This window comes from Mytilus californianus, unplaced genomic scaffold (assembly GCF_021869535.1).
Source record: "Mytilus californianus isolate M0D057914Y unplaced genomic scaffold, xbMytCali1.0.p SCAF_2, whole genome shotgun sequence".
NCBI lineage: Eukaryota > Metazoa > Mollusca > Bivalvia > Mytilida > Mytilidae > Mytilus > Mytilus californianus.
In genome coordinates, this window is record NW_026262668.1 from 80,202,870 (window position 1) to 80,228,084 (window position 25,215).

A 25,215-nucleotide genomic window follows, 5' to 3' on the forward strand; every position below is an offset into this window, starting at 1 on the left:
AATCTCATTTTCTGTAATGTAAAAAATATTCGAAAAGCAACGTACAAAGGTTTTTCTTCCCACAGACATATATTGCAATAGCTAGATTTGGCACAAGATTTTGGAACTTTTGATTTTGAATACTCTTCACCTTTTTGATTTGGTTTTTTGTCTGGTTTGATTCAAGTGACAATAATGTGGCTTATGTAGACGAAAAAAGTATTACCACATTTCCTTATTTTTATATTAACACAAATACCAAACTCCAAATAAATTCAATAGCGGAAGACCATAAAAACTGATAAATCAAACGTTAGACCTTATCAAAGAGGGGCGAAAGATACCAGAGGGACATTCAAACTCATACATAGAAAATAAACTGACAACACCATGGCTAAAAAAGAAAAAGACAAACAGACAAACAATAGTACACAAAACACAACATAGAAAACTAAAGACTAAGCAACACGAACCCCACCAAAAACTGGGGGTGATCTCAGGTGCTCCGGAAGGGTAAGCAGATCCTGCTCCACATGTGGCACCCGTCGTGTTGCTCATGTAAGTACAAACCCGGTAAATAGTCTTATTTGGTAGGTCACATTCTTGAAAAGGGAACGGGATTGTATTTAATTACGACATTAGGAACATATTCGCTATCATCTGTGAAACAGATATTCCATAACGGTCAACCAACTCGTGATGGCGTCCGTAAAATTTTCGAAGGGATGATTTCAACTTCACCATTTGGAACTCTTGGCTTAATAGCTTCCTTGTGAGCAGCAACCAAAAGGATATCATGATAGGAAATACAAGCCCGGGAATATCGTATCAATTGGGAGATATATACTCCGTATGCAGGCGCTGCGGGAATGCATAGAAATGGAAAGTTCACAATTGGGAAGCTGAAATCATCTCTTTTGTCGTAAAGTTTTGTTTTCAACCGACCCTCATTGTTAATTTCTAGTTCGATGGGATAGATGCGTTCAACATAGTCACCAAATTTTGAGTTATTTAGTGAGAGAACATCATCTATATAGCGGAAAGTAAAGTCAAAGGATACTGCTGACTTCTTTTCTTTCTTCCTAAGAAGTTCCTGTATGAAGTCAGCCTCATAAGAATAAAGGAACAAGTCGGCAAGAAGAGGGGCACAGTTGGTTCCAATGGGAATGCCGATGGGGATATCAATAAACGAAACGAATAGGAAACAACTCCGGACTTGGTACAGACATTTTCCGAAGAAAATGGTGGTTTAAACCTGTTCTAGCTAGCCAAGCCTTCCACTTGCATGAGAGTTGTTTATAGTATTTTTTTAGTTTTGTTTTTAATCCTAGCACAGCACGTAAAACTTTGTTTTGCTTACCCTCGCGTAACACGTGCTGGTTCGTTCACGTACGCTAAAGCCACGATTTTCAACTTAAACGTGAACGGGGAAATATGTAATTTACGAAAACCTGTCAACCCTACGTCTGATTATGAATTTTCTGCATCGAACCTCACTAAAAACCTTGGTCATTCTAAGGTGCTAAAGATGGGTAAGCAAATTCTGCTTCACATGTGACACCCGTCATGTTGCTCATATATTTACAAATTTGGTGATAAGTCTCAATCGGTGATGTCACATTCGAGGAAATAAGGACGGGATTGTGATTCCGACAATTCTATTAAATGTTTCTAAAGTTTCAGAAAAGAATATACTGAAATCCAGTGTTAGAAAGGAGCACAATCAAATTGAGTACACTTCAAAATTCACTATCAATAAAGGGAGAATTAAAAACTCTGATTAGAATGAGACATGTGGCACAGAGACAAAATTTGTTGTTGTTCAGGGAGAAATTAATTAACTAAAACAACCCTTCTTGAGCTAGGTATGTTAAATATCAGAGTTGATGGCTCGTTTGCAACAAAATCACCTGAGGATACCAGACAATGGACCACCTTTCAATTCAGGGAATTTTGCTATTGATCAAGGATTTAAACACCACCGAGTCACACCAGTACTTCAGAGAGCAAATGGAGAAGGTAACGTATTTAAGAAAACAATCAACACAACAGAGCAAATAACAGCATATTAGCTAAACAGGAGATGCATAGAGGTTACCATTCAAACTTATATGAGGATATAAATGAAAGAGACAGACGATACAAGGAGAAAATTGAAAAGAACAGTATACTGAGAACAGAAACTAGAAGATGAACAAAATGGTCCCCCGCAAGACAGGCGCGGGAGGGGGCAAAGGAGAAAAGTAAAGCCCCTCCCCACAAGACAGGCATGGGAAGGGCGGATAAAGAGACTTCGTAAAACAGAGACAAAAGTCAAGAAACTTCAAACAGAAGAACCATATGATAAAACTGAAAGGAAACAGACGCAAATAGGTGAACATTACAGAGACTATGATAATTTAATTCATTTATACAAATTGAGAAGGTGAACATAATCTTTATGACAAAAACATTAGTGAACATTACAAGACTGTGATAATCTTATTCATGTAAACAAAATCTATTTTACACATTTTAATTTACGATTATATAGTTATTTTCTAATTCAAATGTAACATCTGCAATTACTCTTGGAACGTACCACATAAACTTCGTGGCATTAACGTATTACGTAACGTCGCTACGACGATACGAATTGTATTTTTGTTAGTCATTATTAAAATACCACATGAATAATGAAGTCTTATTCGGATCTTTCAGTCCCGATATTGGTCGAGGGATGATACTAGGGCCGATATTGAAAATGCCATCTAATGATCTATTTATCACCTATTTAGCTAATGAAATTGTAACGCGAGAGTAGAATTAACAATTGAATAAAGACTAGGTATTTATTTCATTTGTTTGCTTTTGATTTGTGTTTGTTTCTTCTTTTTGATTATATTTTGTTGCATTTTATAACGAGCCGATAATTCCTCAATAATTCCTGTAACCACATCTCGTATTCTCCGACAAATCAACAAAGATGTATGGTTTCTTGCAACGACGTCATTGTATAGGACTCACTTCATGTTTATTTCTTTGAACGCTGCGCTGTTCAAATAGTTTTATAAACGACAGGGTTACTTTACAATCAAGTGAGTCTCACGATTGTACATGACTCTCCAATTCGGAAGAGGGCTGATATGGATTTTGCACCCGAGGGCCAATATGGCTCTCCCATTGAGATTGCATGGGAAGCCCATATTGGCCCGGTTATTTGCCCCTGTCAGCTATATTACTTAGGCAAATCAGCGTTTATTACATATTCAAGACCCAATGTATTCGTAACAAATATGTGATAATTTAACAAATTTCTTGGGATTGTTTGATAGACTCATGTTACGTGACAACACGACTTAAGTGCATCTAAATAATATCTCAATTAACCTATCAAAATATGACTTATTCCGGTAATTGTTACGATTCAGTTGATATTTCTCAGTTCCACAGATGCAATATTGGTTGTAGTACCAAAGTATATTTATTAACAGCGTTTAATGCAGAGCTGATTTGTACCTTAAAACAAACTGTCTTGAAATAATTTCCTTTTTGTAATTTAGGGGCTTTTGATTTCTTTGTTTTTGATGTGTAAAGTTACAGTAATTGATTTGCAGTACGTTTAACCCTTCATATCACTAATATATATTACTTCCTCTTTATAAAATTGAAAGATTGTCATTTTTAATGAGTGTTACCTAAAAACAGCTGGTAACGCAAATACTAGTCTGGGATTAAGACAAAATCCTTTTTAAGTAAAAAAACCAAACTGATTCCAATAACAAATTTTTTCGAAACAAATATTATTATAATGCTGGACCTTCTGATCGACAACATTTTGATTAAATCTTTTACTTAATATTTATCTAAATTGACTACTTAAAACTAAGATCAACTTAAGGTACACATGATAAAAATCACTTTCTACTTGTCAACTTTGACAACTGAATAGTGGTATTCCCTCTGCCCTATTCATACAGTGTAGTGTTTAGTATCACAGATGACACGATATGTTAAAAAATGTTCGTACATGTTCATTTTACAACTGTAGCGTTTAAGTATTATATTGAAATTACTCACATTTTCTAAATGTTGGTAATTGAGATACATAAAGATTGTAGTGAAAGTGTTGTGTTCAGGAGAGATAAGATAATATGAATAAAAATACAGATGTATTATGTAGTTTAAATTTTATTTCACTGAAGGACTGATTTTCTTTACTTCTAATTGTTTGGAAGAAAACAATGACCTATTGTAGATGTAGTGACTGAGGGATTTTCCGGTATTTTTGTTGTAAATTATTATCAAGTGGTGCTTACTTAAGACCTCTGAGGTACAAATAAAGTTTTTAACAAGAAACAAATGAATTTATAGCCCAGAACGTTGAAATAAACCTAACATAGAGATGGGAACATTGAAAAATATATCTATAACTATGCCAAAAAAAAATAAAAATTGTTTTTAATGTAGACTTTTGTTTGGTGTTTGCTCATATTTCTGCTTGTACCTCATGGTTTAAGTAAAAACCCTTGAAATAGATGAAAATATTTTGCATACTTTAATTTCACTTGCTTTTTGGTGTATTTTATGTTTGCACGTATTGATTTGACACCCTTTTTGTTGTTTATTTCACTTTATAGAAGCACTTTTGTGGGATCCTTGAAGAGGACAATGAGTCTTGGAAGGTTAAATCGGAAACGTAATCGTCAAAATCCTACATCAGAGGAGCTGCCAAGTTCCTCACCAAGTTTGTAAGTAGTTAATCCTTTTTATTTTTTCTGTATTCTTAATTTTAATGTTACTTATGAAATGTTTCAGGAATATTTGACTGAGAAATAGGAGTTTACTTTTGTAGGAATCAAATTTATGGACTTGAGAAGCAAATCATTGTGCTTTTTTAGCTCACCTGGCCCAAAGGGCCAAGTGAGCTTTTCTCATCACTTGGCGTCCGTCGTCCGTCGTCGTCGTCGTCCTTCGTCGTCCGTGAACTTTTACAAAAATCTTCTCCTCTGAAACTACTGGGCCAAAGTTAACCAATCTTGGCCACAATCATTATTAGGGTATCTAGTTTAAAAAGTGTCCGACGACCCGGCCTGCTAACCAAGATGGCCGCCATGGCTAAAAATAGAACATAGGGGTAAAATGTAGATTTTGGCCTATATCTCTGAAATTTTCAGACAAATCAAACAATCCGTTGTTGGGTTGCTGCCCCTGAATTGGTAATTTTAAGAACATGTTGCAGTTTTTGGTTATTATCTTCAATATTATTATAGATATAGGTAAACTGTTAACAGGAATAATACAGCAAAGTAAGATCTACAAATAAGTTAACATGACCAAAATTGTCAATTGACCCCTTAAGGAGTTATTGCCCTTTATAGTCAATTTTTAACAATTTTTGTAAATTTTTTTAATCTTTTACAAAAATCTTCTCTTCTTAAACTACTGGGCCAAATGGAATCAAACTTGGCCACAATCATCATTGCGGTATCTAGTTTTAAAAATGTATATGATGATCCCGCCCGCCGACCAAAATGGCCGGCATGGCTAAAAATAGAACAGAGGGGTAAACAGCAGTTTATGGCTTATATCTCTTAAACTTAAGCATTTAGAGCAAATCTGAGAATTGGTAAAAATGTTTATCAAGTAGAGTTCTATATGCCCTGATATTTACAGACAAATCAGACAACCCGTTGTTGAGTTGCTGCCCCTGAATTGGTAATTAATTTTTTTTTTTCAGTTTTTGGAAATTATCTTGAATATTATTATAGATAGAGATAAACTGTAAACAGCAATAATGTTCAGCAAAGTAGGATCTACAAATAAGTCTACATGACCAAAATTGTCAATTGACCCCTTAAGGAGTTATTTCCCTTTATAGTCAATTTTTAACAATTTTTCGTAAATTTTGGTTAACTTTTACAAAAATCTTTTCCTCTGAAACTACTGGGCAAAATAGAATCAAACTTGGCCACAATCATCATTAGGGTATTTAGTTTAAAAAATGTGTCCGATGACCCCGCCTGCAAACAAAGATGGCCGACATGGCAAAAAATAGAACATATGGGGTAAAATGCAAGTTTGTCTATAATTCTGGTAACCGTTATAAAAAGAGGAAATCTGAAAATGATAAAATTCTAAAAAATGTTGAGCTCTACCAATTATCCATATACGTCAAAACTGTCAGACGATTTCTTGTAGGAGTAATTGCCCTTAAATGACAAATTTTACCATTTTTTTCGATTATGTCTATTATCTTGAAAACTATAATAGATAGAGAGAAACTTTAAATTCCAAAAATGATTAGAAGGACAAGTTCTACAAATAAGTCTTATGGTTGAAATCGTCAGTTGACTCCTTATTAGAGTTATTGCCCTTTGATGCCGATTTGTACAATTTTTTTTTTGCGTTTTAGTTTTATATCTTAAAACTGATAATAGATAGAAAGAAACTTAAATATACAAAAATGATCAGCAAGACAAGATCTACAAAAGGCGGAAATTGTCCGAAAACTCCTTATTGGAGTTATTGCCTTTAATTACAATTTTTACCATTTTTTTTGCGTTTTGCCTTATATGATGAAAATTATAATAGATAGATGGATAGAAACTTAAATAATCAAAAATGATAAGCAAGACAAGACCTACTAACAAGTCAAATTTTGCTGATATAATTAGTAGACTGTTACTCTTTATGGTGGTTTTTTTTTTGCCCTCTTTTGTGGTTGGAGCAAAAGCTAAATGAGATCGTGAAGATAGAGTGAAACTAAACAGACTTTAGTGATCAGCAATAATAGATGCAAAAAAACCCTAGAGATTTTTGTCATTAATTCTATTGTCGTCTACAATGTAGGAGAATGTCCTTTGTTGAATATGCATATAGACCAAGGTGAGCGACACAGGCTCTTGAGAGCCTCTAGTTTTTTGAATGGCAAATATCTGAGTTCTGCTATACATGATTTGCTCATATATTTGGTCCAATAACACTAACGGTACCAATTTTACTGCACCCGATCCACATTTCGACAATACATCAGTGATGCTCGAGGCCAAAATATTTGAAATTCCAAACCTCATTAAGGGCTGAGAAACAAAAAATGACAAAAAAAGAGTATAGCAAAAATAGATTTGCACGAGGGAGATATATACCTTGATTTAAGATAAAATCGATAATTTTGTAACAGCAAATTTTAATAACACAATATCCATATTGTCATGATCTCGGGGACTAACAGTCTACCAGCAGAGATATTTATCCAGTGGTAGTATCAACAGTAACGCTTTCAATGTTCATGCACCAGATGCGCTTTTTTCTTAATCAGTTCTTTAATCATTAAACTTCATATAAAATCCATGTCAGCTGCGAGACACATTAGAATGTATTTAAAGGGCCATATGTTGACCAGTAACTGTTTCTGTTAAATTATTTCTGTCTTTATAACCACATTGAGATTTAACTCCTTTTATTTATTCTTTTGGTATTAGTTTCATGATTTTATTTTAAAATGATGTAAGAACTGATTAACTAAATCGATTGAATTTCTTCGAAATGTAAAAACGAACTGAGAAGTAAATAAATGTAATTTTAAGGAATGGATTACCATCAGCAAGAATGATTCAATTATGTGATGGCATCGGATATTCGAACTGAACACAAGGCTTAAATTGGTATCGGATATTAATCTCAAGATCAGTATTGTATTTATTTTATTGAGTAGAAAATGTAAAGTTTAAACGGTATGGTTTGCAGAACGATACTTCATAATAGAAAGAAATGCTATTTGATCTTCTATGAATAATGAGAATAACACTGTATAAATTTTATGAGTCCGACGCATATAATTCATTCTGTCTTTGTATGCAAATAGTACACCAGACTTTAGTTCATTAGCACATTTTTGTACAAAGGATCGGAGAAAATAAAGATAAGGAAAGGAAAAGAAAGGGAAAAAAATATAAAATATTTCATGAATTTGGACTGTAGTTTCCAAACAAATCTTAGTAACATTGGATTTAATGTGACAAGGATAATCACTATATCCATAGCAAAACATAAATATGATAAAAAGTAGATACTGGGTACACGTCAATGTGACATCAATCCAACAACACAAATATCCAAAACAAATCTAGAGGCAATATAAAGTTTACATCAATAGACAGATGTTTGAATAATATGTAAAGCTCTTTATCGGCCCGAACAAATTTAAGAGCAGTACTAAATTTGACTAATCAAAAACAAGCTTTGGAACACCGTAGATTTAGGTATCGTTTTGTAATCAGATTTTTGTTTTATCAAAGACATATCATGCCCGTTCAAATCCAAAACTAGTGATACCATCTTCGAAGCATGAGCAAATTGTCTGATATGTTCATAGATTTGTGACTTTAATTAATACGAAAAAAAACCAGATTTGTGATCATCCTTATCAGAAAATGTAATTCAACAACTTGACACATGAGATACTTTGACAATGTAAAAAATAGTCTTAGTCAACTCTGATTATATAAGGGTAATAATAAACAAATGATACAGTGTAAGGAAGCAAATACAAAAGTCCGCTTACGCCATGCTTGAGGCAATGCGTTATTTAAATGTTCGGTCAAAGAGCGAATATAGTGAAGTCAATTTGAACAACAAATAAACAGCTAACATACATCTCAAATAATTAAACTGTAGATTAATAAACATGCATCCTCTATCTAAAACGGTATAAACCTTCTCTTCGAGGTCCATCATTATAGCACAATGTAACCAAAATGGGCCATAGTTCTGATAACAGGTAATTGACTTTTCAAAGTTATGTTATAAAAAAAGGATATTTTTCCATTTTGAACCCCTTAACATCTCGTTTGAACAATATAAATTGGGAATACAACAGGGTACGGTACAAATATAAGACGTAAAACATGAAATCACAAATAATGACTTCAATATAAATACAATTTAAATTTCCGTCCTTTGAACCCCTTTCTTGTATGATTTAATTAGTAAAGTTTAACCAGGATAGGATTATAATATTACATTTGAAACTTGAAATATTCAGTTTATATCACTTTATATGGGTATAAACAAACAAAATCTTTATCATTCTTTGCAAAAAATACTGTTTGGCTTTTTTTAATATAATTAGAAATATCGGCCACTAAGCTTGTTGCAACTACTGGTTGTGCCAAATTTACATATCGGTAAAGTTAAATCATTAAAAATCTTAACCGATCATTTGCTGTAATTTGTGACGAACGATTATGGAAGACTCCTATACTACATTCAGAAGAAGAAGAAAAAAACACAATCAGTATCAAAACCTTCTTTAAAGAGACTTAATATAAAGATCTTAATTAAACAGTTTCGCTTCTTATGGAGTTCATGCCATCTTTTGTGAGATTATGCGCTTCCCTCAGTTTTCATTTGTTACATTGTCGATTTGAACATCGGTAAACTACTGTTGCCTTTACTTAAATAAGGCTAATCAATGGCTCTCGAATCACAACATGTGGAATACTAAATCAATTACGAATTTAAAAAACATTGAAAACCAAAGATCCCAAACAGTTACGCCAAATCTGGCTTAGGCTATCCAAGTCTATGCATGGTGACGTAAATATTTTGCAAAATAGACACATTGTGAACATTTTTTTTTTATCTCTCTCGTTGGATTCCGCTCATCTCCGCCAAAACAAAAAATAAAGCTTCATGTTGCGATTGATATTTTCCCGAAAAGAAGAGGTAAAAAACAAGAATTTGGCCCCGACTTTAAAAAAATAAGTTCTGAAATCTTCAGTCCTTTCAAAATAATTTTAATGTTTTTGAAAAATATATAGGATGATAAGTCAGGACAAATGTGAATGTTTAAATATTGTTTGTGATATCATGGCATGCATAACCATGTCAAAATTGACATATTTCAATTTCAAGAGCCGTTCTGATTATTCTTTTTGGGAAAATTATATATGAATAATAGGCAACAGTAACTTACCGAGGTTTTACTCTCGCAAATCCATCTTGAATTGACAAGTCATGTAAAAAACCAAGAGGAAAACGAATGAACGTAAAGAGCGTAAAGGAGCGATTCCGGGTGCTTTGGTAAGATAACGTCTCCTGCTTTGCATGCATCACCCGCCATGCAAATTCAGACTCTGTCAAAATATCACAGCAGGAAATAGGATATAATCGGTATTTACACATTCAGACGACTTATACCGCGAAAACATATCTCTGGTTATGTGGGACACAGACACATCGTATCAGTCAACCAATTTATATTGTGTTGTGTTGAGTTCAGTGTTTCTGCCCCATCAACCTGCTGGAGTAATTTTTGTGTGGTGAATCCCTGTTAATAAAGTCCATATACTGTGAACATGGACAAGAAAAACGAATCAATTTAGATATGTAAACGTCATACGATGGAGCAGTGTATATCTTACTACTGAGAAATATGAAATTAACTTTAGGTCAACTAAAATCGTCACTTTCATGAAACGCTCCAAATATATGAAGTAGGCCTTCTATATTCATTTGTATCTATAGGTTGCACTTTGTAAATACAGTTGTTTCACAAACCACGCCTCCTTTGTGAAAATATATAATATCCATAGATATTTTGGTTTGTTTACCTACTTGTTCCCAGATATGGTCTCTTTGTTTCATCTCATAGAGACACAACTTGGGAATTTTACCAGAATAAATGCACATGAATAGCGACCAAATTGAATTCTGATGAAGACCCAAAGTGAAGGTAGGGGTAGTATAGACTTTTAGTATAATTTTAAACTCTTAGAAGATCGAGGCATATAAATGTTGAAAATATGCCGCTCAGCCCTATATTTTAACCTTTGAAAAAAAAAGTAGTGCATATGAACTTTCCATTCCTGGATATAATTTTTTTGAAACTTCATAGTAAAAGTGGCACAGTTTCAGCCTTAGAAGAGTTCCTATTGGAAATTGCATTGTCTATATTTATACTGAAATGCAACCTTTAATGTCAGCTTCACTCACATACATTTTAGATGACAGCGCTCGTTGAAAATGAAAACAACACTTCATTAATTTATAAATAAGTAGGTTTTTGTGCCATTGGAAATCAACAATAAATCTGAACGAGAAATTCATGAACTTGGCAAGATGATGATTTTGTTTTATGTTAATTGGAAGATTCTGTATGATATTTGCTTCATCTAAATGCAAAACCAAATTGATCAGAAGGTGTGCAATCCACAAACTCAAACATATAAATATATATAAATATATATACGTACATACGGTCAACATTTTAATAATATCGCATTCGGTGTGTTTGTTGTTGAAATTCAGCCTGGTTCTTCAAAAATATAATTTTTCTTGACTGAAACAAGAAATGTGTATCTACAATTCCATTTTTGTAGGGAAAGCACCGTTAAGAAATAAGATGTAGTCGATTTTTTAATTAAGATATACGAGCAACAGCAACAGCAACAGCAACAGCAACAGTAATATAAGTAACAGCGTTATCCTATACAAAAAGATAATTAACTTAGCAAAGTATATTTTTGGTTGTGGCTGTTGCTCATTTTCAATTGTTAAAGAGAGGCAAAAGATACTAAAAGGATATTCGATTTTACTTTTGTAAAAACCATCTTGTTGCAATTCTTTTTAGGTAAGGTTGTTGTTCATTCCTTATTATCAATGATTAGATTTGAAATGAAATTAGGATGATACATACCAACCGGAAAGCAAAAAAAAAATTAGAAACAAAAAGCTAGGACAAAAAACAAAAATTTAAAGACGACCAAAGTACCATAAAAACAATAGTAAGAAAATCGAAGACTAAGCACAAGAAAACAAGACAAATCTGGTAGTTTAGTTCAATTTCCCCTTACATGCAAGATTTCAGAGACCGAAAGCAAAAATGTAATAAGATATAAGGGGGCAATCATAATCATTAAACCTCAGAAATAGAGATTACACCATAACCAGGGTATGTTATTTTTCTTATGTCATGTATAACCCGGTAGCATGTTTTAAAGGAAGAAATGTTAGCGGGAATATGCCTGTGACAAATTAAAAATGACTTTGGTCATTCGTGACACAGATATTCAATAATTAATGATTGTCATAACCATGGTACCACATACCATAATTTCGAGGTGAATTTATCTCTACAATTAAGAACCCTTGTTTCAATTTGTTCCTTGTAAGAAATATCGGATCTTTCAATAAAATTCTGAAAGAAAACGCAAACTCTGAAATGTGATATCAATATGACCTACATACTCCATATGTGTGATCTTTTTTAATGTTGCTACATAAATATGGAAAGTTACGTAATGGGAACATTAATTTATATCGTTTGTCTTAAAGTCAATATACCCTCATAGTCGATTTCAAGGTAGTTAGGATATAAAGCAAACTTTACTGCATCCTTTGGAGCCTTTATTTCTAGTTAAATTGTATAGGAGCGATTAATATAAACATCAAAATTTGAATCATTTAGAGATACGTCATCATTTATATAAAGGATAATGTTTACTCCTTTTCACTCTTGTTGAGAAGCCCTTGTAGGTAGTCTGCCTCGTTCGAATAATGAAACATGAGGCTATACGAGGAACACAGTTGGTTCTTTGTATTGTTAAATGCTAACATAACTTTAAAAACATGTCGTTAATGAAAAATCAGGCATCATCACGTTTCTAAGACTTTTTTTTCGAATCAGAATGGATAATTGTTTCCTTCCTAAAACAAGATATTTGTCTGTATCTTTGTTGATGGTTTTATTAATGACACAAAACTACACTAATTATTTCAATCTTTCCTTAATTACCTAAACGATACAAAGTTACTGCACCAAATGCGCATTTCGACAATTATTGTCCCTTCAGTGATGCTCGAGTCCAAAACCAAATACTAACATCAAAGAGCTAATAAAACAAAAAAGCATCAAAAGCAAAGCCAAACTAGGACAAGTTCCTTAATTCTAAATGATTTCACAAAATAAGTTTTATAAAATCAAATTATAACAAAATATCATTATATTTGTAAAAAAAATTACCGGCTACTGGCAGGTACGATTCCCTGTAGTATCGACCCGCTGGTAGTAATTTAAGTAAAGAATGACAATACTAATAGAGAGGGAACAATGTTTTAGTACTATTGCATGAGGAAGGTGACTCAGATCTTTAGAAATTTTAGTAGTCACATTTGACAAAAGAGTAGGTAGCATCATGGTAACTTTTTTGGATTCAAGATAGAATAGATGTTTGTAATTTGAAGAGGTTTCGTGGAGTACTTGGTAGACCCAGCAATATAACATTGTTTTAAGGACAATCATGTAATTTTTGTATCCAGTAGTGTGTTGAAAATATACGTAGGAAGATTAAAAAAATCCTATATTTTTATCTGGCAGACTACTGTCAGGTTGACATCTAAGGATGATATTTTATAGATTTATAATAGTACTTCTCGATTTTCTAAATCGACGGAAATAGCCTAATCCTACATTCTTCTTGAAACGCAAAAAAAAAAATCCATTTCATTTCTTATTTTAGTCGGTCTCATTCTTGATACCAGAGGATTTCGGACAACTATTTACACAATATGAACTTTAAACAAATATGTGTTAATGAATATATAGATTAAAACATTAAAAAAATTGGCACCAGATGTAAATTAAATCTTGTTTATTTATTTTCAAAACAAATTGGAAAAAAGAATGATTAAAGCATGCGATTTTAATAATAACTACATTTTATTATGTGTCCTATTAAACCGATAGTGTGTCAGCTTCGGTGGAAACGTTGTTAGAACGTTGAGCCATTAATTTCCCAAGGGATGATCAATTCAAAATTCATGATGCCATATAATTTAATAGTACATGAAACAATGAACTGTTCACAAAAAAATGTACAAAAAATAAATCTAGAAAGGTCTAGAGAATCACAACTTCTGACTTAATTCTGAATAAATGATATAAAACATGTTCTTTCTATTTAAGTGTAAACGACTAACTCACCGACTAAATAAACATGTTTTCTTTCCTTAACGCCATCATTTTCTATGCTAAATAAAAAATAAAGTAGACTTTTAAATTAAGAAAATATGTCATTTCGAAATTTATGCTATTTTGTTTAGCTTTGTCGACTTATATTTATTCATGTTATGGTTTTGTAGCTTGTGCATGGTCAATTATTGGGATGAAAACAGATTTTTATTACCGTTTGACCTGCTTGTGCTATTTTCATTCAAATTGGGAGAGCACTTTATTGGCAGTTAATAAGATATATTTTTCAATTGATTATACCAAAACTAACTTTATTTATATATTTAGAAAGAGTAATATTACAGCTTTGAAATGATTTGAAGATTTTAAAATTCCCTTGAGTAGTTTTGGAGAAATTAATCTCTAAAGAATGTTGGTTGGATTCAGAAAAGATAGACTGTAGTGCTACCTTAATGATCAATTTGTTTAAAAGTATCATATATTTATAAGTATCCAAGTTATTTCAAATAAATTAGGAATGTCGTAGTTATCTACATGTAGTGTGTGGTAGTCTAAACATTGTCAATCACTCCACTAAAAATTTGAAGAAATAAGTTTACTTTCAGCAATTATACTATTTTGTTTTCGTGAATTTGGTCGTTAAAATACAACGCGTTGTGTTGGATGTGTAAACACAAAATATCACGTCTTTTTATGTTTTGTATGCCATTTAAGCTCCACTTTTTATGTAATGCTTAATGGTTATATTGCATAGTTTTCCTTTTGGAAGAATACAGCTCTTTAGATTTAAGTCTATGTGTGCTATCCGATGCATTAAATTTTACCTGGTAAATTTGTATACTTTCAGTCACATTTAAAAGAAAAAAGGGATCAAATGGTTCACAGGGTTTAAATTATTTTTTGATACTTTCGAAATGTAATCAAAGACTAAAAAATTTACAAAGAACTAGTTGGGACATAACTATGTATACAAAATATCTTCTTTTTGACAAATCACATTATGAATTACGAAGTTATGACCATTTAAGTGTGCACTATTTGTGTTGTAACGTCAGGTTTGTTCCAAGTTTTTCTGTAATTTTAAACAGTTTTTGAAAAAGTTAACTTTGACCGCAACCCCCTTCCAGAAAAATGTTATACGAAAAGATTCAATATAAAACTTGGTACATTGTGGATCGTAGGTTGGGATCAAGGTTATTCTAACGTTTGTAAGTCCCAAAAATGCACAAAATCAACGTTTTTAGACGTCTCTAAAATTTGAAGACTTTTGAGTCTATAATGTACACTATGAAGAAAATTTGTTTTACTTAAGAGTAAGGCTGTTCAGAAAGATCTATCTACGATTCAAATTATGAAATATTCGATAATTTATGATAAATTTGAAATTCAATGCCATGTTTTGGTACACAAGTTATAAGACTTTCATTCGGCAAATAAGCTTCTTGTGTGTGGAGTGATTGATAAATCATGACCAAACTCAGCTATTAAAACGCCTTTGTCCTGAGAAAAAATGAAAGCAACACGTTACTAATTTCATGCGTCGATGCGCATTTCTGGATTTACCTTCATGTGAGACATGTGTGTTGATCATGAAACATGATAGATGAGAAACTACTTAAGTCAAAATATTCCGGAATAAACAATGTTCAATTTGAAGTTTTTGAATGATAGAAGAATTTGAAAAATATCAAATGTACTATTCTAAGAATATTAAAAAAATTATGCGAACCAACCAAGGATTAATTTGCAATTGACTGCTATAGCCCTAAATTCGAACAGGCACTTACAAACAGATAGAAAGGGATTAACCAGGTTTTACATCATGCAAAAACTCCAGATTGTTTGATGGCCTTTCCAATTCTGTTTAACTATGAACCAATTCGAGAGTATTTGTTGAAGATGAAATACAATTTATGTTAGACTGTGATCAGGTTATTGTCAAAAAGGATAAACTGTTGATAAAACTCATGATGAGGAGTTAAGATAACAGTTCGAATAAGTGTACTCATGCTTGGATATTGTTTTAACTTTTAATCATCAATCAGAGACGTAAGTTTTTATTTGTTTTTCTCATGGTTATTATGAACTGCACAAATATCATTAGTGCTTCGTAAGACTTGAAAGTCTGGCTGATAATAAAACAGAACTCGATCTATGAGAGATTATGTAAAATTGTCAAGGTATCAGGTTGCACTTTAATAAAAGAGTTGTGTGAACTTTTAAATGATACAAAAACACATTGATATGAGCTAAATAAATTGTATATATACAAAACTTACAATGCTGTCTTTAACGATTGACAACTATACCGTATAGAAAACTATCAATTGCGACTAGTGTAAATAAGTTTGAATCATCTTACAAACAGTATGTTCTTATTTGATTTTCAAAGGAAACTTTCGAATGACATATAAAAATGAACGCTTTGGGGAGAATTTCTTTTTCTAACATTATACTGCACAAATCAGTATGACAGCATCTCGAAGTCAATGAATGACATTTATCAATGAAAATATTAACACATCCAAACGATTTTGAAAATAACGAGAATTAAGACAGATGTCAGGGCATGGAAAGGAGTAGGTTCACAAAGGGTTACAATTGGTCCAACATTTTGATATTCTTTTAATCGGGCCAAAATGCTAAATCTTTTACATAGAAGTATAGTCCGTTTGACTTCTATAAATCTTCAAAAAATAATTCTTTAAAATTCATTTTTATAAATAAACATTTTTTTTCTTGATGTATGTTAATGTATGATATATACGAACTCTTACTATGAATATCCTAATTTGGGCCAATAATCAAAAAAGTTACCCATTAGGTCTCTATGTTACTTCTATTTTTTTTATATAAAATATTTGATGGAGTAAGTATGAATAGTATAACAGCCTTCCATTCAAAACAAAAACATTAGACATGTGCTTTAAACCTGTTTCATTGTACCATGTGATTTTTCTCATTTGAATAACTCTGACCAGCAACAAACTTGGACCTCATTTAAGTTTTATGTCATGTGATTACTGAACTTTCTGTATACATGAATTTGTATTTTTCATTGTTCAATTTCTATGAGTAACCTTAGTAATATTTTCCACTGGACATTACTAGTATTACATTTTTAAACACTACAAAGTAGTTTTAGGCAAAATTCAGTTTAGAAATGAAATTTTGTGAAAATGAATAATATAAAGCATATTTTTTTTTAGTATTTATACCTTCATGTGTTTATGAAAAGTAAATATTGAATGTATTCTGTAAATACTTATTCATAAAACTTTTTAGAGCCTGTCCATTTTGTTAATACTGTCATCATGCTTTACGCATTAAAAGCTTGCTTATATTCTTTTATAAGATATATATAAATATATAATCAAATTAAGGTAACACAAATGAAGATTTGGTAAGGAATAAAAATAAAATAAAACATCTGATTATAATATTTTTCCCACAAATAACATCTTTGTAGATACGTGCAAGTTCATCTATAAAATCGTATAAAAACCAGTTATAAAAAACCTTAGATGAAGGTCATTTTTGATGACATGTATAGTGTCCTTTGATATTTAAATGAGTTAAGTCACATGGCACAATGAAACAGGTTTAAAGCACATGTCTAATGTTTTTGTTTTGAATGGAAGGCTGTTACACTATTCATACTTACTCCATCAAGTATTTTATATAAAAAAAATAGAAGTAACATAGAGACCTAATGGGTAAATTTTTTGATTATTGGCCCAAAATTATGATATTCATAGTCGGAGTTCGTATATATCATACATTAGCATACATCAAGAAAAAAAAAGTTTATTTGTAAAAATGAATTTTTAAGAATTATTTTCTGAAGATTTATAGAAGTCAAACGGACTATAGCTTGATTCCAAAGATCTTTTAGAGTACATACAATCTAAGACTCTCTCATCTTGTAATAGTATTAAAACATTTGACTTTTCTACACTTTACACAAGTATTCCCCATTCCAAACTAAAAGACAAATTGAAAGAGTTGGTATTACATTGTTTCATTAAAAAGAATGGCGAACGTAGATACAAGTATCTTGTCTTGGGGAGGGATAAATCCTACTTTGTAAAGAATCACTCTGATTCAAACAAAAAATTCTCTGAAACTGACATTATCAAGATGCTTGATTTCTTGATTGACAACATATTTGTTACATTTGGAGGACGTGTTTTTCAACAGACTGTCGGAATTCCAATGGGAACCAATTGTGCCCCTCTTCTTGCCGACTTGTTTATTTATTATTATGAGGCTGACTTCATACAGGAACTTCTTAGGAAGAAAGATAAGAAGTTAGCAATATCCTTTAACTCTACGTTCCGCTATATAGATGATGTTCTCTCACTAAATAATACAAAATTTGGTGACTATGTTGAACGAATCTATCCCATCAGACTAGAGATAAAGGATACTACAGATACAGTTAAGTCTGCCTCATATCTTGACTTACATCTAGAAATTGACAACGAGGGTCGGTTGAAAACAAAACTTTACGACAAAAGAGATGATTTCAGCTTCCCAATTGTGAACTTTCCATTTCTATGTAGCAACATTCCAGTAGCGCCTGCATACGGAGTATATATCTCCCAATTGATACGATATTCCCGGGCTTGTGTTTCCTATCATGATTTCCTTGAAAGAGGATTGCTGCACAAGGAAGCTATTAAGCCAAGAGTTCCAAATGGTGAAGATGAAACCATCCCTTCGTAAATTTTACGGACGCTATCACGAGTTGGTTGACCGTTATGGAATAACCGTTTCACAGATGATATCGGATATGTTCCTTTTGTCGTAACTACAATACCCTTCCCTTTTCACGAATGTGACTTACCGAATTAGACTATTTACCGGATTTATAATAACATAAGCAACACGACGGGTGCCACATGTGGAGCAGGATCTACTCACCCTTCCGGAGCACCAGAGATCACCCCCAGTTTTTGGTGGGGTTCGTGTTGCTTAGTCTTTAGTTTTCTATGTTGTGTCATCTTTACTATCATTTTTCTGTTTGTCTTTTTATTTTTGGCTATGGCGTTGTCAGTTTGTTTTCGATCTATGAGTTTGACTGTCCCTCTGGTATCTTTCGTCCCTCTTGAATATTACAATTAATACAAAATGATTCCTTTACAGCACATCACATCATATAAAGTACAAAGTTATGACCCCTATGTTATGTACTATTTATATTGTTTTTTTTTTTTTATAATTTATACTAATTTTAGCATAAATTACTTTCACTGCAACTCTTGATCCAGAAACATTTTGTGTCTAAGGATTCAATTTAAACCTGGTCATCTATTGGTTACAAAACATTTTCGATCATAGGTTGCGTTCAAGGTTTCTCAAAAGCTTTTAGGTCTGAAAAATTCACAAAATCGTACTATTTTGACACCTCCAAAATGCGCTGACTTTACTGCCAAAATGTAGACTTATTAAGAAATTTGTTTAACCTAGTATTAAGGCTTTTGAAAATTGGTGCATTTAAAAAACAAATTGTTGCCTTTTCGAGATATTATGATCAAGTTGAAATTCAAGGTCACTTTTGTCAAAAGTGGAACCGTGTCTTTTAGTATGATTAGGGATATACATAATTTACTGTGTCATGATAAATAGGGGCTTCATATCTCAACTTATTCCACTAACATGTAGAAGCAATAATAAATTTCAAAATGACAATACGAATGGTTACTTATCTATCGGTGAGAAACTTCAAAGCATAGCATAGTAGCAAAATAAAAAAAAAGGATCTGATAAAACATGCTTCACTTCAGGATTGTTGTTAATGATGAAATTTATCTGAAAGAATATAACACAACGTATTAATGTTAAAACCAATCATCAAATATACACAGTTTTGTACGACAGACGCACGTTTCGTCTAAAAAGACTCATCAGAGACGCTCATGCATGATTCAGTCTTGTAAATGTGGTTTTCGAGTGAGTGCCAGAACAAAAGAAACACTTCAAAACCGTCGAATGAGTCACAAAAAATCTTTTACTTGTTAACCTTTGCATTGTACTAGACATTTCAGGGCATAAACTTTGAATCAATTTCAGATAGAATTCAAGGCATAAACAATAATAAAAAAAGCTCATTAAGACTATTGCTATATCTGACATTGAATAAATCATAGACTCTGTTGTATATGGTCTGGTGACAGCAAATGCATTTTGTTTCTCTATCAATAATCTAATTTGGATAAGTTCCGGGTACGCGGCTGAGGACTTCAGTTAGAACAATAAGCTTAATTAACTGTGTTCTGCGTTTCATTCAAGGTTGTGTAAATGTCATTTTCATTTAACAAAGCTTACTCCTACAACTAACATGCAACAGTAGGCAGATAATACATTAAACTCCCCACCTTGAATGGAATAACATGGTGCAATAGAAGAGGGAATTCCCATAATTTGCAATTAGAAACAATAAGATATCAAAGGTATATCGTCTGTCCTTTTTCTACACTATCACAACAAAATGTATTAGGTGAATTAAAAAATAATGTACGTTTGGTGTATTGTAATATATAGAAATCACTATTCTCAATTTTGCCCTACGATCTTTTCTTTCTTAATTGAACGTACAATCTGCCATTGATTAGGTACTAGAAACTCCATCAATGTGAGCTATCTTACCTCTATAGTTTTGAAATTGTTTAATTAACATGGTTTATGTCGAAATTGAGAATTTATTAATCGATTTTATTGTTTTTGTTTTTCATGAACGAAATTATATTGTTAATTTCCTGAAAGATCCTGTTAATTTATGAAGCTGCCAGTTTTATTTTATCCACTAACTCTTGTTTTATTTGCTTATATTTTACCTGTCAATTTTGATACTGTATGACACTTGCAATTAATTTGTTTGAATGACATTTGATTGGAATAGCATATCTGTACAATCAGCGATGATGCCTCTTTGTAAGCGTGATTAATGACAATAATTTTAGTTGTATTATCCAATAGATTTCTGTAGGTTGCAGATTTATTCAGGATGATGGAGAATTAAAACACATTACGACCTGTCATTCCAATCAATGAATACAAAATTCTGGATTGTCAACAGCAACAGGTAAGGTGTCTAGTTTATTCTATAGCTCGTTAATACTTTTTAGTTTCAGTTGTGCAGACTGGTAATGTTTGCAATTTTATTGAAATGCTCAGAAAATTGTTTGCATAAACTGATTGTAATGCTTAACTAGAATAAACAAATATTTCAAAATTACAGAATGCTGTAATTAGAAATCATCTTGTTCTATATAAACAGTGCATAGTTCAAAATTGTTGAGGAGTCAACCAATTAAACAAAGGGGCAGTTACAATTAAATGTCTAAAATGAAGGAATACTGTCAAAAAATATTCCTGGAATCAGAATTATTGTGCAATCATATTTAAAATGAGACAACGAAAGAGTTGAAATGATTAGAAAAAGATAAAAGATAAACGTAACAGTTTGTACTTTTATCCCTAAATTATAGTCCATAAAGTACTACTAGTATATATTTATTGTACCTGTATAGTTCTGCACACCTGATAAAATAAGAGTACTAAAATGTACAATAATTTTGAAGTACTAAAACCGTACTGAATTATTTAGGTACATTTTCAGTACTTTGAAATTAAACTATTCAAAAAGTACATGTGCAAAAGTATCTGTATATGTTCGCATGCATTTAAAGTGAATATTGCAAAACAAATTACAGTCGCACAACAAATTGCAACGTGAGTTAATTATTACCAAAGACTACTTGTGACATTACGTTTGACTTATTTGTAAATACTTCAAGACAGATTTGAGTTCAGTATGCCCATGTTTCTTCGTTTTATAGAGTTACTGGTATTCCTCTAATATCAGTTTTATTGGCAATATTGTCTGTTTTTGTTTTTATTTCCATAACTGTAATGAGTTAAGGTTTTACGATTTCTGATCCTATTCTTTGGCATCTTTCAAGTTTTCTTGTGTTAAACAAAAAACAAGCGAATAAACTTGTAGTGATTTCTTGATCAGTAATTATTGTTTTACCCAGTTTCTCACATATCTCATTAATAATGCATGCGCATGGGTCCCTTGAGTTATCTCATACAATGCTGTTGTCGATGCTTGACAAGTAATATTCTGTAAATAGCTAAAATGGCTTATAAAGACTTCTATGATACAATCTTCGGTAGTTTTCACACAAAGATATTTATTTATCATCAATTTCAAATTAAATGGGCACTATTTGCTCACGCATGTGGTTTCCAAACATGATCATATTCAGCCAAATTTTGAGAATGTTCTGGATGAACATATTTAACTTCCGACTATTCACTCAATTCTGGTAATCTACAAAACACTGTGAAAAATTCAGGGGGTTTATTTATTCGAGCATCTATGGATCAATCCAAAATAGAAAATATGATATATTACTCCAACTATAGATTTAAACAAACCTTTGTCATACAATGCTGGTATGGGTTTTGCTCATTGTTGAAGGCCGTACGGTGACATATAGTTGTTATTTCTATGTCATTTGGTCTCTTGTAGAGAGTTGTTTCATTAGCAATCATACCACATCTTCTTATATTTATATCTACACATAAAAGCTATGTAAGAAACAGAGGAGTGATATACTTGTCAAAGATCATACAATAGCTCTATTTTTTTTTTGAAAATCAAACTCTAACTTCAAAAGGAACTGTTTACAGTCCCTTTGCAATATTTTCGACTGCGTGATAACCCTACAAATATTTTTGAAAAAATATTTTAGAAAATACACATAAACACATTTTTCTTTTTTTTCGGAAAACATTCTGTAGAAAGTACAATATCCATGTCTGCCAATGTTGAGCACCCAGTTAGGGTATCAGAATAAAGTAGGCAAATCTTGAATTATTAGATATTTATGGTAATTCCTTAATCCGTTTATGCATACACTGACGAAGAGAGCATGTTCGACAAACGTGAATTTTATGTAAGAATGATGGAAAGTCAGCTGTCAGGACACTTTTGACACTCACTCTCTCCCTTTTATATAAATGTTAGTGTAAAAAGTAAAATAATAAAAATCCCGAACTCCAAGGAAAATTCAAAACGGAAATTCCCTTGCCAAATGGCAAAATCAAAGCTAAAACACATCAAACGAATGGAAAACAACTGTTATATTCCTTACTTGGTATGTAGAAAATGAATGCTAAACCTCTTTTATGAAAATTCTATTGAAAGATCAAGACTATTTCTGACAATGTTGAAGACCTGGTAATAGTTAGAGTAAATTAAATACAATTTTCTTATCTGAAACTACTAGACAGTTTTTAACACAATTTACATTTTATCACATATACAGCTTGAGTATATTGACTTTCATCAGAAGAATACTTGTATTTTAATGGGTTTAATGTGTATTTAGTTTAGTTGCCATTAATTCGCCCCCTAAATCTCTGAATTACTGATACTTAAGTTGGACTTGAATATTTGCAAGCTCTTTTAGCTTATTGATGTACTGAGAGTGCATTGATGTCAGGGAAATTTAAGATGTCATTGTTGTAGATAAATTCAAAAGGTCATTTGTTACAGTTTGTCAAAGACAATGTTTGCCTTCGTATACTTTAAGTGTAGCATGTAATTCAACCTTTAGTTCATTTTAACTATTATTCCAAAATAAATACTATTTTTATAATTTTATTTATGTAACGCTATAGTATTTCTGTAATTATAAAAACCATACCATGATCATAAATGGAAATTATTACTCATTTGCTTCCATCACATTAGGCATTTAAGCATTCTTTGTTATCTAACATCAAGCAATCGTGTTGTATGCCTTTCAAAAATTAATAAAAACAACAATTGTTGGTTGCAATTCAATCAAAGGTAATAAGTGGAATTTAATATAGTCGATTAAATGAGTCCTAAACCAGTCATATACATAACAACTGAATAGACGAAACAATAAATCTGGTGTTTGTGTCAATGTCACATAACTATGAGAACTTTTTTATGAGGTTCCAACTAATGCAATGACATTATGAATAATAATATAAAACGTTAAAAATATGTCATGTAAATGATTGAATAACGAATAATAGCTATTGGGGTAGCGTTGCATTATGGCGTACACGATTTTAATCCTGGTATCTATGATGAATTTATTTGTCAGTAACAGTTTGTACAACTCTATACAATTTAGTTTCATTTTGACACTGAAATTAGCATTACACTAGATATTCATTCAACCTTTTCATGAATTGAAATATCCCATTACTGCCTTTTACGTGAAACATAATATGTAAACAAACAGTTTAAGGCTTAATTAATATTTTACTTTATATTCTGTTAGTAAATAAGAATTATCGTGCACAATAAAGTCCCTTTGATTGATAAGAGAATTGCATATCCATTATGTTGTAACGTAGTAATTTGTTGATAAAACATTGCGCACTTCCAGAATTTCTGCTTTGTTTCAAAGGACTTTTCAGGAAAAATATATATTCATTTTGAAATATTTTACTTTGATTTTAAAACTTTCAAGAAGAAACACAAAATTTCGTATTTCAATACTTTTCCGAAAAAAAACAACCGTTGCAAACTGAAAAAGATATTTTTTTCAGCCGTTTTTTTGCGAAAGGTTTTTTTTTACTTTAAAAGTCTTTCAGCAATTTCCCCGAAAAAGGTTGAATACGATACTTTTTGTGAAATCATGCAATTTTTAGTAGTAAAAAGCTGTAGACAATTGTCTTTCCGATACAGATAAAAATTAACCATTGATTTCCCTGCAATTTTTATACAACTTACATGAACCAGTGAACAAACGATTGCAAAACAAATTGTTTAGTATGACTTTTAAAAAGCTAAAACAATGAAGATGGTTAGTTTTAATTGCTGGAGATCCCACTTAACTAATTCGTCGTGCATATATTTTTTCGAATTATACCCCCGCAGTAGATTTGAACTGATTTACTCATAAAGGAAGTCAGGATGTATATTTTTCTTTGTATATTTCGATAGTGCATTTCAGGATTGTGTAAAAAAAAATCATTCAATGAAAGATCTTTTCTACAAAAGATGCTCCTAATAATTGTAATTTGTATATGTTTATCTGATTACCTTTTCCAGAAATTAATGCAAGGATTTTAAGGTGACCGTAGCATTGATATTTACAGAAATTTTTGTTGAAGTTCACACCCAGTTTATGATAAATATACAAAGGAAAATTCACAAAGATTAACAAAAATAACTCTGATTCAAACAAAAAATATTTGAAACTGACTTTATGAAGATCATTGAT

General features: G+C 31.7%; 2 protein-coding genes across 2 annotated transcripts in view; one reads left to right on the forward strand and one right to left on the reverse strand.

The window, feature by feature from the left end:
• The window catches only part of LOC127728294 (ral guanine nucleotide dissociation stimulator-like 1), a 431,288-nt gene that overhangs the window by 156,960 nt on the left and 249,113 nt on the right, over nt 1-25,215 (reverse strand). The window lies entirely within an intron of this gene.
• LOC127728346 (uncharacterized) overlaps nt 20,832-25,215 on the forward strand; it is a 50,603-nt gene continuing 46,219 nt past the window's right edge. Inside the window, exon 1 of the mRNA XM_052235698.1 lies at nt 20,832-21,020. The gene's annotated coding sequence lies outside the window, so the exon portion shown is untranslated. The remainder of the gene's footprint in view (nt 21,021-25,215) is intronic.